The sequence below is a fragment of the Camarhynchus parvulus genome, chromosome 5 (genome assembly GCF_901933205.1).
Source record: "Camarhynchus parvulus chromosome 5, STF_HiC, whole genome shotgun sequence".
NCBI classification, from domain to species: domain Eukaryota; kingdom Metazoa; phylum Chordata; class Aves; order Passeriformes; family Thraupidae; genus Camarhynchus; species Camarhynchus parvulus.
The window spans coordinates 17,599,528-17,618,261 of record NC_044575.1 but is presented as its reverse complement, the minus strand read 5'-3'; positions in this window follow the sequence as shown (position 1 = coordinate 17,618,261).

Here is an 18,734-nt window from a genome sequence, read left to right as displayed (position 1 = left end):
AGCTGGGGTCAGCTGCCCTGGCTCTGTGCCTTCCCAACTCCTTGTGCACCTCAGCCTCCTTGCTGGTGGAGTGGTGTGAGAAGCAGGAAAGGCCTTGACTCTGTATAAGAAGAGGTCAGTGATAACTGAAACATCCCTAAATTTTCAGAGCTGTTTCCAGAACAAATCCATAACACTGGCCCCCACCACCTATTGAGAAAAAAAATAACTCTACCCCAACAAAATCAGCACAAAGACCAAACACTCTTCATTTCCTCTCATCTCTTAAATGACATCACTGGACTGTTGAGCAAAAGAGTTTCGATCACAGCAAACACAATTTTTCCCTCATAACATACTGAAGATCAGCTTTGACACCATGCCAGACTCTTAAAGGCTACCAAATTAATGTTCTGTTTGACCTCCACACACTAGCCCTGGGATTCCAGGCTTTTAGAAGCCTTGTGCACAAGGTTTCACACTGACTACTTCAGGAAGATAAGTGTGGGTCAGAAAAAAACTTTTGCTTTGCCGTGGGTTGGAAAAACACTTTTATCTCTCCTGACTTTAGAGACTATCTTCCTTTTTCAGATGCTCCAATAACATTATAGGGCTTCATCTGTTGGAGGAAATGACTTGCACAGTCCAAGCTTTCTTCCTATGTTCATCCTGGAGATGTTGCTTTTTCAGATATCCTGCCTAATGCAGCCATTGACTCCAGCTGCCATTATGCCCCTAGGTCCATGGGGGATGGGGATGTCTTCCCTACACCATCTCATTGGAGCAATTCCTTGCCAGGGTGTATTTTTGATTTGTCAAGACACACACTTCACTGCAGAGCTGTCCTTTGTTGAGCAATAAAGGAGGCTGCCTTCTCTTGCTAGTACAAAACAAGTGGCTCAGAAGGAAATATCTCACAATTTATTCAAAAAGCCTGCCCAAAAGAAAAACAACAGACAGAAAAAGTACAGGTTTAGGTCCCTTAAAGTGTCCTGAGAACTATATACACTCTGCATTTGATTAGACTGTAGTGTGATATAGTGGGAAACACCACTGGAGCCATAATGAACCCACAGGACATCCTGACAAGTTCCCAGACTAAACATGAAACCACAGTCTCTTGACTGTTTAATATGTGTTTCTTTTTCCCTTGCATTTCTTCTCTGGTTCCCAGTGCATTAATTTATCTTGTCCACAGACCTGAACATCTTCTAAATACTGTGAATACTGTGTTCTCTGCCTGCTCCCTCTCAGGTAGAGCATTGCCTTACTACTGAAGACTTCAAGTAGGTTTCTTGCCAGGTAAAGAAGTGCAACTGGCACTTGCTGGGACTTGCACATACAACCACACCCTTTCAAACCCTTCAGAAGGAGTGTCTCAGAGCAGGTTTTCCCACTGAGAGACATGATCTTCCACCTGTTGACCTCTGGAATGAAAATTAAGAAGGAATGTGTCTCAGTAGACCATGCAAATGTTGGGAGAAATCCTGCTCCTGATACTGCTGAGAAAATCCTCTGCTCCTCTTTTCTTTCAACCCTTCTTTCCAAATTGAAAAAACATTTCTCATTTGACATGCCTATTAAATTCAGAGACACCCTGCTGCATAAGAAAGGCTGATGCAATGAAGGATTCTGCAGCCCCTTTCCAGCACCTCATGGTGCTAAAACAAATACCAGATATTCACCATGGGACATCAAACAGGTGAGCACAACCCAGCTCAAACTGGTCATGCCATAGGGAAAACCTCCTTACAGCAAAATGGAGATTGAAAACTGGTGGGCTTCCAATGCCATCATGGCATGGAGTCTTAAAAGAGCTAGCCCAGATCCTGAAAACCCTAAAGCATATGTAGCAGGAAGATTCATACAGGCTAATTTACACCTGCTACTCTGCAGTTAGTTTGAATATCTCCATAGAGTTCCTGAACACAAACACAGAGAGAAAGAATGTCAAAAATTTAACATACATTGCAGTGTTTACTATAAGGACAACTAACAATGATCCCTCTGTGATCATACAGCAGAATAAATTGATTGGAAAGAGCAGTCAAGAAGCGCTTGTTAAAGCAAAGAATCTACTGAACTTCATTCTTCCCTCCAATTTTTGCACAGTTTTGGCACTTTTATTTAGCAAGTGTTGCAGTGCCTCTCACTGAACAAGAATTAGGTGTTAGAATAAGCTTCTGCCAATAATGCTGACTAAACACTTGTGATGCGGAACAGATGGAGAGATGCAGCTGAGTGGCATCCACATGCATTTTATTAATTTCTCCTTTCTTCTTCTACCCTATTCCTAACCCAAGTCTCCACTATTGAAATAAAGATTGCTGAATCTACTGAGTCCTCCCCCGTATAGGGTCAATATCCAATTGCCTCTGTAATATGGTCTACTGTTTTATCAGTCCAGTCTTACATGTGTTGTAACAATGCTTTCCTCATTTTCCTTGTGAGATAATTCATCAGTCTCCTAGACTACATGACAGTAGTGCATAGGTCCGAAAATTAGGCAAGAGAAGCTGTATTCTAACTCCTCTGTAAGACATCTGGTAAACAAACCTGGTTCCACAACTTCTCTCTTCATGTACTTCAACTACCACTAGATAGTTATCAAACCTCTGTAGCACAGTCAAGTTCTTCTTTCTTGAGTCTTTTTTCCCCTCATTGTCTTGTTTGAATGTAGATACAATGCCTGGTTAGAAGCAGTAGCTGAGTACTGTCACTAGGTAATTTTTAGTCTTGTTCCACACACACTGAAGTAACCAAACATTTCAGTTAAATCCAGATGTTCGCAGTTCTTTATTGAAAGTTGCTAAGGTAGGTTTGGCACATTTTTCTAACCACTTCAAGTTGTTCTGCTTTCTCTTAGTTTCCTGTAGAAATCTTTCTCATTGAATAAACCCCTTCCTCTGGCAGAATAAAGTATGTTAAATCAGACATTCATTTTTTTAATGTCTGGCACTTGTCCTTGTTAGAACAGAAATCAAACAAATCCATATAGAGAGGATTCCTAATTGTGTAATAAATCGCCCTTGTTTAACCCAATGTTGTCTGTATGAGCAGAGGCTTCTACAGAGCTGAAGTTGCAACATGCTTTAGTTTGCCAGTAACCACACATTTGCTGGAAGTCTTCAGTGACATCTACATGAAGGCCCAAATCCTAAGAGGTTGCTCAAGCAACCAAGTGGAAATTAAAAATCCCGTTACTCATGGGTTTGCAATGAAATAGCTCATTTAAAGTCATGAGCAGGACATGCATTCAGCAACTCTGAAACACAGCCATGCTCAGGAACTTCAGGCCAAACTCTATTATAAAACAGGGTGAATCCTGATGGATACAACTGCCTTGAAGGTCTCCTAGAGACCACTGGGAGCTTGCCACACCTGTGCAGCAATAATCAAAAGTAGATCCATTCTTGTCAAGATTTGAACTGGAACTCTGTCATATATGAACATTTAAGTTAGTTGAGAATTATTTCTGTAGGCAGTAGTGTGTTAAAATCTTTATAAAATTTTATAATATGGGGAAGGGAATCAACATAAGAGGAAGAAGGTAGCAACTAAGAAGAAAATTCAGCAGGGAATTTTGAGGGGATATCTTTTCTCATATCTTAGTTATTACTGAAAGAAATGAACTAGGACAGGCTGGGGGGAACCTTCTGGAAAGCAACTCTGTAGAGAAGGACCTGGGGGTCCTGGTGGAATACAAGTTGCCTATGCCCAGCAGTGGCCAAGAAGGCCAATGGGATCCTGGGGTGCATATGGAGAAGCATTGCCAGCAGGCTGAGGGAAATGATCCTGCCCCTCTGCTCAGCCCTGGTGAGGCACATCTGGAATTCTGTGTCTAGTTCTGGGCTCCTCAGGACTAGAGACATGGAGCTCCTAGAATAAGTCTGGTGGAGGGCAACAAAGAGGGTTCAGGGACTGAAACGTCTCACAAGGAAATGCTGAGGGACCTGGGCCTTCAGCCTCAAGAAGAGAAGACTGAGACCTCATCTATGTTAATAAGTACCTGAAGTGAGGGTGCCAAGAGGAGGGAGCCAAGCAATAGGACAAGAGGCAGTGGGCAGAAAGTGATGAACAGGAAGTTTAATCTGAAGGAAGAACTTCTTTATTTTGTGTGTGATCACATGCTGGACTGGCCAGAGAGAGTGTGGAGTCTCCCTCACTGGAGATATTTAGGATCTATCTGGACACAATCCTGTGCCATGTGCTCTGAGATGGCCCTGCTTAAGCAGGGAAGTTGGATCAGATGACTGTGGTCTCTTCCAACCTGACCCATTCTGTGATTCTGTGAAATGGCCCCAAACAGACAAATATGGTCATAGACTTATGACATTTTGGATTTAAAGAAACTGAGATTCAGTGTTAAAGCATGAATCTGTAACACAAAATGCTTTTTAGGTAGAATTAAGTACAATATTTTGCTAAATCAGGAAGCTAAGTGCCTGACTGTTGACTTTGAAATGTTTCCATCACCTTTTTAAGAAAGAAAATTTAGTATCTTAACGATTTCCCCTACTCCTGAAATACTTTTCTTCTTCTTTAAATGGGCCATCACTACTAAACGCTCAGAGATGTACAAGGAATGTACAAAGCAAGAAATGGTGTAATGCAAGCACATGTTTTGTTCTCCCTTTAAAACATACTACTATTAAAGATAGAAAACCCATATCTTAGTTTAGCTCCAGACCATTCAGAGATAGGTGAAATATTCATTCAGAAATTCAGGAATAAGTTCATGTACAAGAAGGGAGAACAAAATGCTATTGCTGAAGGGAATTAAAAAGGGGAGAGGGACCTTAGATATGAAACATAATATTCTTCAGGCTATTATGTTACCCACTTGTGTTAACATCCAATATTTCTTCTTTTAAATTGCAAATTGTATGCCCTGTATTTTAAGGCATCAAATTATACTGCCATATTGAGGATTATTTAAACAATCCCAGTAAGTAGGTCAGTCAGTAATTTACTCTTGGTTTATTAGAGGGTGCTAAAAGAAAAGAGCAACACCGTTATTTGTTAAATGAACAGCTGGATCCAAATGGTTGGGGGAGAAAAAGTCATTAGTTGAGGAAGTGTTTTGTTAAGATTTCTAGCATAATGAAAAGTATGGCAAAACCTTTGTTTACCACAAAAATTTGTGTAGGGAGCAAACACAATTAGAGCAACCTCCTTTGCACAGTAGGTTGGATTAAGCATCAGGAGGAACAAAGCAGAGTTCTGATGACCCAGGGGACCAAGATGGGGGATGCATTTGGTCTTGTGCAGCCTCATTAGACCAGGTTTTTCCACAACCAGAGTGGAAAGACTCCAGAAGCTGATACTGAGTGAAAAAAAGGAGAAAAGGATTTCAGTCAAATTTCTTTAGAATCACAAGCAAGAATTATTCAATTATGATTTTGACATACACAAAGGCAAAAAATTATTAAATTGTGCTTATGAAACCAGAACAGCTTTCTGGCATCAAACCTCAGATATTTACTTGGTAAGTAATCTCCAATTTCCCAGTGTTCCCACTGGAAATTCTCTCCAGTACTGTAATGCGTCAAATGAATTCTAAAGAGAAGATATTGATTTTGATGGTGGCTGTAGGTAAATATATAAGGCTAGAATAAAGCTATTGAAAGGCTTTAGCTGAATGGCATAGAAGGGGGTGAAAAGGGCAAAGATCTGGTCTTAAAGCTGGTAGAACAAGGCCCTGACACTCATTCTTCCTTCTGAAAGCAGCATCAGCAACTCCTCCATGTGAATACTGCGTGGTGAGGGATTTTCATGGCTTTGGATAGAGATGGTGGTGATGTCCTGCCTGTGCATCATCATCCTCACCACCACCCAGAACTAATACTTTGCATTCATAACAGAGGTAAATGGTAATAATTTTTGGCTGTTATTTTACATCAGTATAACTGTGCCTGGGCTGTGGTAATAAACCAAAAGTTTTGCTGATGTTGGCCCCAAGAGTTCCTTGAATACTAGCTCTCAATTACAGTTTGTCTTTTCCTTTGCCTAGAAACCTTGCTCCATAAAAACAAGTTTTATTCATGAACCTAGCTCTAGCTGGCTTTCCTCAGTGCAAGAGACTGATTTCAAAAGTTCAGCTCCCTTTCCCTCCCTCACAAAGAAATTTCTTTTCATAACCTCTGAAGCAAAAACATAATTAAATTTCCAAATCACTGCTACAGGATTTTATGGGAGGCTTAACTTTCCAGAAGACTCTGCAATAAATCAGAAAGGCTTTATTAAGAGCTAATTTAAAATATCCTGGTAATTTTTTTGCCCTTACAGAAACATAGAGATCAAGTAAGATCATTACATTGTTCCGCTATAGAAAAGAAGTCATGTGGGGCAGTGAGCAAGAAATGGTTTGTCAGAAGGTCAGCACTGGGACAATCCCTGGTCTCTATTTAGTTCTCAGTTTTCTAAGTTCATAGCCTGTGGAGGGTAACAGGATCTTCCTATTAAATACTGGAGAATGTTAAGCAGTTACAGAATACAATTTTTGAGCTTATTACAAGAACCAGCTTTCCACAGAAGTCCAAGTCTCCACTGTTCAGAGCATCAGGAAACTTTGGACAAATGCATACACACAGGCATCTGCATCTTTAAGGGCTCAGGAAACAAGTATAGACACAAAATATGAACTGAAAGTCAATAAATTATGGTGCCAGCCTGATGGGGGAAAAACATTTCATCAGAAATTCATTATGAAGGAAAACCCTAGATCCTTTTCTGGCACCTGTCTTGTGATTGAAGAGTTCATTAGCCCAGATATCTCAGACAGTCTTGTAAGCAGCAGTATCAGTTCCTCTTCTCCAGGTAACCAGGAATCAATCAATTTAGGACATCATGCATCACATTTCATCTGGCAATCCAGAAGCCAGCAAAAATTGCACAGCACAAAGAGTTGTTTCCTGAAGAAAACACTCTGTCTGCCCATTGACTCTTGAAGCTCGTGGCTAATCCTGAGACACAAGCAGTGTGAAGAGCAGAGAGTTCATGTGGAATCCTTCAGGTGGCACAAGCATGGACTGCTGTTTTCTCCAAATTCCAAACCCACATTCATTGCTGACAGCTGTGGTGACCTCATGTGTGTCCAGCCTCGTGTCCTGTCAGCAGGATAATGCAGAGCTGACTAAACAAACCCAAACAAGAAATTCAACACCTTGCAGATGGCATAGCCTGCATAGTCTCACTGTTACCTTGAAATGGCTGTAGCACTGAGGAGAGGCTGACAGAAAAACTGACAATTCTTAATCCATTTTGAGATGAGGAGGATGACAGAGTCAAAACAGGTAAGCCAAGCTTATTAGTGTCTTTTGCCATTAGAGAACGTGTGTGTCTCTGCCACAATGTCTAAGCATGTCAGTATTTCCACAGTCAAGGGAAGAGAGAGATGACCCAAAAGGATCAAATGTTGACCACGGGAAGCCACAAAACTAATGCAGTCACCCAAGTTTGTACAGGGTACACAAACTATCCAGGCTCCAGAGAGTCAGAGGGGTCAGGCATCATGAGTGATGAATCACCTTTTTCACAGTTCTCTCCTAAAACAGGAGGACTCATAAATAAGACTGCAAACAGCAGGAGAGCAAACAAGGATCCAGTAATCCCTTGTCTGAAAGCAAGCTTTACTCTGTGCTGCCCTGACCCCCACAAAAATGGCCTTGTCAGTCTGTCCTGTCTATACCTACCATCTCACCACAAGAGGCTACAGAGGCACAGTGCATTAACAGACTTCCTCAGCAAAATTCCACTTCAGAAAATATTTCACTTGAAAAGAAACTGAAAATTCACATAAAAATTAGATCATCTAGCCCATAGGATATGAAAAAACTTTCCACAAGAAGCAGACAGATGAACAGCTAGACTAGGGCAGCAGGATTTTGCAAAATGCCTGCTCTGTAGCATCTGGCTGATATAATGAATCAATAGATTACTGGCTTATGACCTGTGGAGTTTCCATTCCCTTGCAGAGCAGAGAGGAATATGGGCTAGGACATGCTCTAGCAGAACAACTCAGTAGTACAGCACTTAGGCATTAGCTACAAAATGCTGATGAAAAATACACCAAAAGTAGAGCTCCTCCTGGAAATCCCACTTACTAGTATTTTAACCAAACCCATTTTTATGCCTTGAGTAAACAAACATATGAGGAAAAAATGAACAGCTAAGAAAGGTTTGGATTTTTTTTTCATTTTTAAAGTAACAAATAGCTGACTTCTACACTGATGACTTCTCATTTACGAGGTGCCATTTGGTTTTTAAAAGCTTAACAGAGACTGTAACTACACTACTGCTGCTTGTCAGATTTGTAATCTAAAATTCCATCCCTAACACAAAGCAATTGGAAGAAGAATGCAAAAAAGTGTTTGCATTTTTGTATGAATGCAGAAGGTATGGCCTCAAATGCACACCCAGAGATGCAGCAGCCTCACGAGGGGTGCCCACTGCCCCAGCTGAGCATGGCCAGAGCAGCTCTGACACCATGCCTGGGGGAGGGGGCTTGCAGGGAGGTGGCCTCTTCGGGACAAGGATGGTGAGACTGGCCAACTCTGTCCTACAAGCTCTGCCTGTTATACCTAATGGATGGATACTGGATGAAAAGGATAAAAGCCTACAGAACAGGCTAATGGTTATTATGGGGTGTAATTGGATTGGCAGACTGGGGATCATACCCAGACTGCAGCCTCACAAAGAAGCTGAGCCAGGGTAGGATCTTGTAAGCTAGAATCCTGGAGTTTATTTTAATATTAAAAAAAAACCAAAAACCAACAACAAAAAACAACCAACCAAAACACATAATTGAAAGCATTTATCTGTTCTGTGCATCTATACTTTCAGGACAAAAAAGGATAGCAGAAACCAAAAGCATACCTACATCAGATGTTAGGTGTTACTATGAAAAAGTAAAAAGTGAATTTATATTATTTAACCATAATGAAAAGACCAAACCTGTGAGGGAGCTATAATAAAGAACAAGTTCTTATTCCAGCCGTGGAGCCCTTTAAAGACATTGCTCTTACATACCAGGTCTAAGGCTTTCTTGAGGAAGACACTACCAAAAGCAAGGCTGGGCAGGGAAAAAGGAAGGTTATTCTTCTGTACTTCTCAGTTTCAGCACAGAAGCTGTTTCAAAGCAAAGAATAAAGTTGCTGTATTTCTTGAGGCAGCTGAGGAAAACCTTCAGGGTTTGCTGTGAAGGTGCAGTAATCTCTGCATTCAGCACAACACTGCACATGCAGCAACATCTTTGGCAGCTGGGCCTTACACACTGTGCCCTTTATACACAGGAACACAAGGCAGTTCTTAATGCCTGATCTCAAGCCTGGAATTCTGTCCATAAGACAGAGTCTATCAGACTAAGACATTTAATAACACATTGCTCTTACCCTTAAGGTTCCTCAGTGAAACCAGGGCCTTCCCACTGAATTCAGCTTTCCCTGAAAAATCACTGCATCCTGCAGCCACCTAGAAAGCAGTTCCCTGCCATCCCCATCCCCCTGAATGTCACCTACAGATTTGAACCTAGCAGCCTTTTCTTGGGACTAACAATTTATTAGCTGCCAGCAAGTAGCTATTTTTCCAGAGTGGTTGGGATATGAAGAAGCTGTATTGATAAACTGGGCTCTGAGCCCCTGAGAGAGCAGCCTCTCTCTGCTCATGGCAGGACAGGCAGACATGGCCTCTCATGTTGGCAGGCATCTGTTGGGGAAGCAGCTTTCTGACATGATGGCACATCATGTTCCTCTTTGTGTGAAGAAAAAAAAACCAAAACACTGACTAGAAAAGCCAGAGCTCCTTAAAATGGTGTTCCCATCAATATTCACAAGAATCAAGAAAAATTTCCCCTCTCATCAGATGTTCTCTTGCATTCAGATAATGGGAATGAGAAAGGACAGCAAAGCAGGAGAAGCAAAACTGATTTGCTTTATGTAGATGTGTGCAAGCCTCTACTCTGATCACTCCATCCACGTTCTCACTAACTCTGAACAGGGATACTCCTTGTTTCTCCTGATGTGTCACTGGCCAAGTTTCCCTGTTTGTCTCCACCTCTCCTCAGAGGCATCTTGGAATTCTTCAAAGAGGTGAATGGGTTTGGCATTTAGATGACTGGCCTTCAGCTACAGACTCAGACCCTGAATCACGAGAGCCAGACCTCCCTCAGTCCTGGAGCTCAGGCTGCTTCTTTGTCAACACTCCATTAAAGCAGTATTTGCACACTGGGCCCTCCGTGCTCCTGCTGGTGGAACTGTACCCTCCCAGCAAGCTGATCCAGGTCTTCAAAACCCACAGGAATTTCAAGAAAGCCAAAACTGCCAATCAGCCTTCATCTTGCAAGACCTAGCACTGCACTGCCATGATCATGGTTACTTTTGGCAGAAGGCTGAGAAGGAATGTCAGGAAGTTACAGCAAATCAAAAAGATTTTTTTTCTAGCTCATCTAGAAAGCTGGATACAAGTTAATTCTTCCTCTAAATAAAGGGAAAGGAGGAGAATGTGAAAGGCTGAATTTCAGGAGGATCTTTTACTTCACTGCAATGCAATTTTTAAACACTCTTAAGTCACACAGCAAGGTAGACTTCATTAACTTACTGATAGGGTATTAAAAACAAGATTAGAAGGACAAATAACAGAGAGAGACAGGAGATTAGTGAAACGTTTCACATGCAAAACTAGAACTGCATTGAGGAATCTGTCATCCTAGCCTTTCCCTATCCTCTGATGGCATCATTTCCAGTGAAGGAGTTTGTGTTTTCATTATGCTCCCTCTGTAAACTACTAGTGAATTGTTACAACTAAGAAGAAAAGCAGACAGACAGCTTCTGAGACTGACCAAGAGGAAGGTGCTGTCTGCAGAAAAATTAATTCAGGAGAATGGGCAGGCATGTCTAGAACACATTACATCCCTTCTTTTCTGATTCTATCCTTCTGTCATTTAAAAGTATTGGCCCACTCACCAACTTCAGAGCTTGCAATTCTGCCTCTTGCATCTACCACTTTATGGTTTCACACAAATGCCAAAGTCATCAGGATGGAGTCTGTAAAGGAGAAAAAAAAAACCAACAAAAACCAAAAACAAACAAAAAACAAAAACAAAAACCCAAAACAAAACAAACAAAAAAAACAAACAAAAAACCAAACAAACAACCAAAAAACAACCAAACCAAACCCTGTCAAGCCAAAAAATCCCCTTGTTGCCAAGGCAAACCCCAGTCCAGATGTGTTGGTAATTTCTCACTCGCCTGTATGACAAAATGAGTACAGATTAAATTTCCATCTCTTGCCTTCCATTCTGCCTCCAGGAATAACACAGTCTTTCCATACCTTAGAATAGAGGCATCAAGCCTCCTCCATGAACATCCATGGCAGTAACCAATTTTTTTTCCATGCTTCAGTCCCAGACAGAGCTGAGAGGAGAGTAAAAAGGCTTTTTACAATAATATATTTCAATGTGCTTTACAGCCACAAGGAAGCAGGTCAATTATGACAGTTCCTGAAGTGATAATAACTGAGGCAGATTTACTGCATTGCTCTTTGGAGTCCAGCAAGACTTTCTATCATATTTAGGTAAGACATCTTATCAAAGCTGTAATTCCATTGCACTGAGATACACATACCTATCACAAGCACACTGAGGGAAAGCCTCAAAAGTAAGCACAGACAAATGATCTATTTTTCTTTCGTTCTGTGTAAACAAATTATTTATCACAGAGACTTTAACAGAACTCACCATTACATGAACAAAGTAGGCAACTGGGCATTATGATCAAAATTTTGAAAAGCAGACAGAGACAGAGTGCTCACTTTGTGACATTTTACAGTGATCTCTGATTGCCAAAAGAACAGAGCAACAATCTCTCTCAATCAGCCTAAGCTTGGCACCCTAAATGGATAATGATTTTGAAAAACCAAAGGGAAAGTCACTGAAATTCCACCTCTACAGAGTGAAATTTGCCTTGGACCTTCACGAACCTCTCCTGAGGCCGATCAAGTAGTTTTAGGGCCAATGTTATGTAAAATGGTGTGACACTCCCATCTGCAGAACTGTAAGGGTGATACAGCAAAGCAGATACGATGCACTCTGGAGTTGAATCACCAGAGGAACACCAAGACTCCTGTATGTCTTTCAACATTAAATAAAACCAAAGTGGTTTTTCCCACATAACTGATAGCTGGTACTGTATCCAAATGTCTAACAAAAATTGGCTGGCTTTGAAAGAGATTTTTTCTGGCTTCCTTCCAAACTGCTCTCAAAACTACCTCCATAAGATGCAAGCCTCCAATGTAACAGACATGCAAGAAAAAAAGATGCTCAGTAGTTGCATATATTAAATCCTGAGATATTTTCCACTGTTGCAGGTGTTGAAAGATCACCTGGTCCAAACTTACCTCAGCTCAGATTTTTTATTCTTTCCCAAAATACATAAATGAAGGAAAAAATGACATAATTTCTTTTAAACTCCTCATCCTTGCCTTCCCGAAATTAATCTCTTGCCTTCTTCCAAAATGTGTAATCAAATGGTAGAAGACATTATTCCCCTTTCTGAGCAAGTAGTGAACAAGTAAACTCCATCTTGCTTGATGGAAATGCTGCAGAGATGCACTCATTTTTTGCCACTTGACAGAAATTCTTTAATTTTTTCCTTTTTTTTTCCAAGGAGAGGAAAAATTCTTGTGCCAGCCCTGGGATATGAAGCCAAAATTACAAGAACACAAATTATCCATGCTACTGCACCATTGCTGGGTAAGGCAGCCTCTCTGGAAACAATAGCTGGGGCTTGAGGTATCCACAGGGAAAAGAGAACATTGTGCTTGATTTACTGCCCTTCTCATGGGATTTACTCTTGGCAAAGTGCCTGTGTGGTTTATGTCAGAAGAGATACATGATTTGCATGTGCATCCAGTGCTCACTGTGAGGTAACTATTTCGTGCTGATGGAGCATACCAAGAAAAAAAAAAAAAAAAAAAAAAACCCAACCAAAAACAGACCTGAGAACCATCCTCCATCAGGAAAAGCCAAAGGCCTGACAGGCTCTGGTAAGAAAGGGAGAACGATGAATACCCACAATATCTCTCCAACAAATCAAAAAGCAGTGATGAGAAGAAATTACTGTTAGATTTTGTAATTAGATAATGGCAGAACAGTGTGAGTGCATGAAAATCTGCAACAAGGACATGAAACAGGCACATTTCTGGATCATTTTTGCCCTTTTTCTGCTGTTTGGATCATTTTAGAAACAGACACTACTTTTTCCAGATGTGTATTAGTACAAGTAATGTAGATAAATATAGATGGGCAAATAACACTTTGATCAACATATTCAGGTGGAATCAGATCAGTATCCATCAGAAATATTCCATGATCCTGTACATTTAAAAACAAACCTAACTCAAAACCGAAACAACTCCATCCAAGAAAAGAAAAGCACTCACCCAAACTTTTTACAAGAACAAAGCTTGCAAGGTGAAATCTGTGGTTTTGCTCTATCATGAAATGGAGAACACTTTTGCAACTGCCCTGGAAGTTGCAAGTCATGGGCTGGCTGTGGTCCAGCTGTCACCTGCTCTATGTACAGTTCCTATGAAGTTAAAGGTGAGCCAGGAGAGTAAAGCTTCCGGAGATGTGCTACTATAAAACCACAAGCAATTTTAAAAGCATCCAGAAGTGAGCATCTCATTCCAGGAAAAAACAAGCAAACAAACAAAAAACCCAAACAAAAAAATCCCACCCCAAAACAAAACAAACAAACAAAAAAAACCAAAACCACAAAAAAAACCAAAACAAAAAAACCCACCACAAACAGACTCAAAACAAAAATAAAACAAAAGGAAAACAACAAAAGGAAACAAAAAACAAACAAAATGAAAACCAAACCAAAACAAAAAACTACATCTTTATTTGAAATACTTTTTTTGATACCTTTCTGTACATTTGTATAATTGCTAAATTTGTGGGTCCCTAATGTGATTGGGCTTTGTCCATGACACTGTAAGAGCAATAAGAGGCTTACTGAAATTAGCAAATTCATAATGAATTGGAAGGGCTTTGCCTCAAGGCTGTGAACAATACCTAGAGCTTGTTTTTCTTCAAGTTCCAACCTTTGTTTTCTGTACAAATACCACCTTCCTTCTACTGGTACCTCTTACACAGAGACAGGTCAGACAGACAAGGGAAGGGAAGCAGGAACAAAGCAGTATTTGCTCAATAGCAAATCAGCATTCCTTTCTGAGAACAATAACTGCAGCATTCTTCCAAGGACTGGTGAAATCCAACTATCAACAAACAAAACTAATCCCAGAGAAGAGAGGAAAGAGAGAAAACCAGAAGGTTTTCACTGGGTTCTAACTGGCATCCAAACATTCGCTGGGAGTTCTCTCAAGAAATTCTGCATCTTTAGCAAATGTAATGTGCATAGTTATTTGCAAATGAATTCTGACTGTTCCTTCCTGCCATGCAATTCTTCATAATTTATTCTCATCTCCCTTTTCCTCTTCCTCTACAACTCGGATTACATTTTGGAAATGCATCCCTTGTTTGAGAAACATGATTTAATATCACCCTAATCAGCTCCAATTTTTTGGGGAGAAGGAAAAAGAAACTGAAATTATTATTGTTTCATTTGCTTGCACATCTTCATATGTTAGAAGGGTGTGATAAATCTAGGATCCATATTCAGAAAAATTTGATTTTCACCATTTTTATGGAAGAAAGGAAGGTTTTCTCCCTGAACATGCAGAACCTCCTCCCTGTACACAAAGACTTTTGGTTTCCAGGCACCTTTTCTAGCCCTCTGTGTCCATTGCCTTCTTTCTAAACAGCAAAATCCAGTTATTATTAGAGATAGCAGTTACAGCGAAACTCCTCAACCCTCTCCCAGCTTTTTGTGCTGGACACAGTGCAATGTGCACAGAGGCTGTCACTACAGCACTGAGTGACAGAGGTTCCTGTACCTGAAGATAACGACGTTGTTTATATTTGATGGTGGGGGGAAACAAAATCCAAAACAGGACTTACGTAAACCTCTACAGATTAGCTGATTTCAAAAATAAAGGGATGATGTTGATATGCAGCAGTGGAGAAAATCTGTCTTTAATCATAGGCAGGCATCTGAGCTTTTATAATCAGCATTTCTTCACCGTGCCCCTGTACTGGAGTCACAGAAGAGATCCCCATAAGCATCAAGAAATTCAAACCTACACATTTTAGAAATAAAAATCTGCAGACCCTAAGTGAATACAAGGATGTAATTCAGCCTAGGAATTCTGCAGCTGTTAATAAATCACTCAAGCTGCACTCTGGCAGCTTATGACATCAGCAGATCCCCTCAAGTGAATTACAGCCATTAATTTACACAGAGGAGGCCATCTATCATCTATTATTGACCATCTGCTACTAAGAATACATATATTTTTGATAAATTAATAAGACTTTGGCAGGAAACATCTTTTATTTTCTTCCTGAGTAGAGTCACTTGTGAAATCCAGCTTTGGGTTTGTGACTGTCAATCAAAACCAACTTGTGACATCAGGCAGAGGTGGTCACACCTTGATGGCCTGGGCCCACCTGCAACACCTCAGGTAAGACACAGTGGCTGCTGCTTAATATCCTGCTCCTGCACAGAGGGAAGGGACCAATCCTCTCACAGCTACCACAGCAAGGTATTTAGTCACCCAGCACACAAAGGAAACAAATTCTCAGTGTGACCATGCCAACAGAAGAGTGTTGTTTGCAATGTGAAACCTGTTACCTCTTTGCACATCATTTCTTCCCAGTAGTGAAAGCGATGGCTACAGAGCAACTCCTTGCCCTGCACAGAATATAGAAAAACCACCATAAATGAAAGATCAGGCTCATTAAATCTGATTACATGCTTCGGCTCCTTCCTTGTAACCCTCTCTGCTTCTGCATACTTCACCTCCACTTGGTGATACTGCTGGGCTCCTAAGACTGTCAGAACTGATGGTAAGGATTTGGGCACAGTATTTCCAGTTTAGAATTCCAACACAAGTTTTACATAAGACATAGCACAAGTCATGGTGTGCTTTAAAACTTCTATGGCATGAGGGAGCCTTAGAGCCTGGCAGGCATGCTAAAGAGCCAGAACATACATGACAACTCAGCTTTGCCACTGGCACAGGAACACCCCCAGATGTCTGTGTCACAGCAGCTGATGCTGGGTCTCTGTAAAAGCACTGCAGAATAAAAGTCAGAAATAAAACCCCAACGCCTGCATGGCAGAGTAGAACTGTCAAGCAGATGATGGACTTTTCAATCGTAGTTGTATGTTTGCAGTTCTCTAAATTACCCACTGCCACAGCCTGTAAATCAGGTTTGCAAATAAAGTCAGAGTGGGCACACAGGCACAGAACACCATTTGCTCAGCTAGAGCTGTATCTTCTTCAGCTTAAGCTGGATTTGGCTTCATGTCAATGGCAAGGTTTTGTTGCAGGGGTGGCTTGGAAGAGGGAGGCTCAGGGCTGCATTCTGACCCTGCAGCCATGAGCAGAGGTCTGGGCCCACACAAAGCCCCAGAGATCACAGTGCAGCAGCAGCTTCTACACACAACTCAAGTCTAAAGTTCACATTTTGCTTCTTAAAAGATAATGCCTTGTACAAAACCACTCATCACATTGACATTTGACTAACTACAAATTTCCAGTAAAAACTGGATGACCAAAAATGTTTACAATATTAGAGCTGTGCTGGCATAGCATATACGGGATGCTGAAAATGTGAAAATTATTCCCAAAGTGGGAACACCTAGAAAATCTTCAAAAAACAGAGTCTTTTTATAACTAACAATTTAGGAAGGCTATTTTGGGAATTTAAAACTACTGATTCTTTCCATTGCACACTGAGACTTATGTGGATTTTGGTAGATGCTGAAAATCTCTTGGTCTAATAGTACCAGAAAAAAAAAAATCCCAGAAGTCACAAAATCAAGATTGAGCTCTTGAGTAACATGTGACTGAAATTTTTACACCTTTAAGGATTGATTGCATCATTCCCATCCTTTGATAACTAAGTAGAAACAACAGAGGTTTATTACCTGAGATTTTTTCATGTTCTGATGAGGGTCCAGGCTGATGTGGTAACATTAACTTAGAAAACAAAACTAATGTTGAAACTAACTTAAACAGTTTCTCAACTGAAGTCTGAAAATACTATACAAAATGTAATAAATTACCCCCCCCCAAATTAGATTTAGTGGGAGATAGTTGCCAAGTATCTGCTGGTTTTCAAAAAAAAAAAAAAAACAAAACACCCAAACAACACAAAACAACAACAACAAAAAATGACAAAAATCCCCAAACAAACAAAACAACAACAAAAACCAAAAGGCACATTTAACATAGTAAACTTATTCTTGAAGCATCCTGTCATAATTGGGCCATGATTTGATCACCCAGCTTTCCTATTTTCAAAGACAGTATTTTGTTCTATTGAATCAAAGGCCTACAATGCAAAAACACTACAATGCAGAAGAAATAACAAACTGGAATTGAATTGGAAATAGTGATTATTTTTTCATTAAACTTTTGTCATTGTTACCAGAAGAAATAAGTCTCAGATAAAATAATTCTGGGGGGAAAAAAAACCTGCCCTTTCAGATGTAGCCAGAGCTTTGTCACCAGATCACCTGCTGGAAAGGATGTAAATAGGGGGGGTTTTGTGTGCTGCTTTCAACCACACTAAGGATTCACTAGCCATTGCCAGAGCTATGGAAAACTCTTGTTGCCATGAAGACTGAAGCCAGTGTCTTCCAATCTAGCAATATCCAACCTTCCAAGAGGATTGTAGCCATTCCCATAAACCTACAGAGCAAGCTGGTGCACTACAAAGCAATATACACACGTTGTTACTAATATTATCACAGTGCTACTGCTTGCAATGCTGCTGACAGTCCGTTCTGGTTTGAATTAAATATTTTAGACGCTTAGAATTCACCTGTAAAAGTGCATGTTAACCTGGTTTAGCAACTGGGCAGGCAAAATCTCAGCTTCAGAGGCAATTTCTTGTTATCAAATTAGAGTAAAATCAATTTGCCTAGCAATTTGGCTTGTTGAGACACATGGCATTTCCAAATATCATCTCACTGGTGTTATTAAAGCAAAATTAAACAAAGTCACATGCAAAATTACGTTCAGTTGAAAACCTTTAGCATCCTACTACACATAAAGCTGAGAATTTGGTATTCTGGGTGAGTAGCTGTTGACAGGATAGGTGTTACATAGAAAAGCTTTCCTCTTCCACAGACGTTTCTGGTTGCCTTAAAACGAGTGCAAACAATATAAAAGCTTTGGGAAACTTATAAAAATAAAGCTCCTAGGCGAGAATACTTTGTACTGCCCAAGCTTATTGTACAAGAAAATAGAGAATATGCAGCATGAGACATCACGCACATCAGAGAATTCCTGAACTTCCAGCAGGAAAACGCTGCCCTCCGAGCTTTCCAAGCCCCGCCACTGTAGTACCGCTCAACAGCTACTGCACTAACAAGCTTTTTTCCCCCACAAGCGCGTGTAATCCTGCCCGTTCCTGCCCTCGGGCGCTATCGCAGCTCTCTCTCCCCGCCCCGCCATCGCGACAGGGCGCGACACTGGCGCCGCCGCCTTTGTTCGGGCGCGGGGGGCAGGGCCAGGCCCCGCCACCGGGGGGCGCTCCCGCCGCCACCGCTCCGTGCGGCCCGCGGCCACCGCCCGCCGCCCGCCGCCGCTGTCTTCGGCGCTGCCCCTCGGAGGGGAGGGGG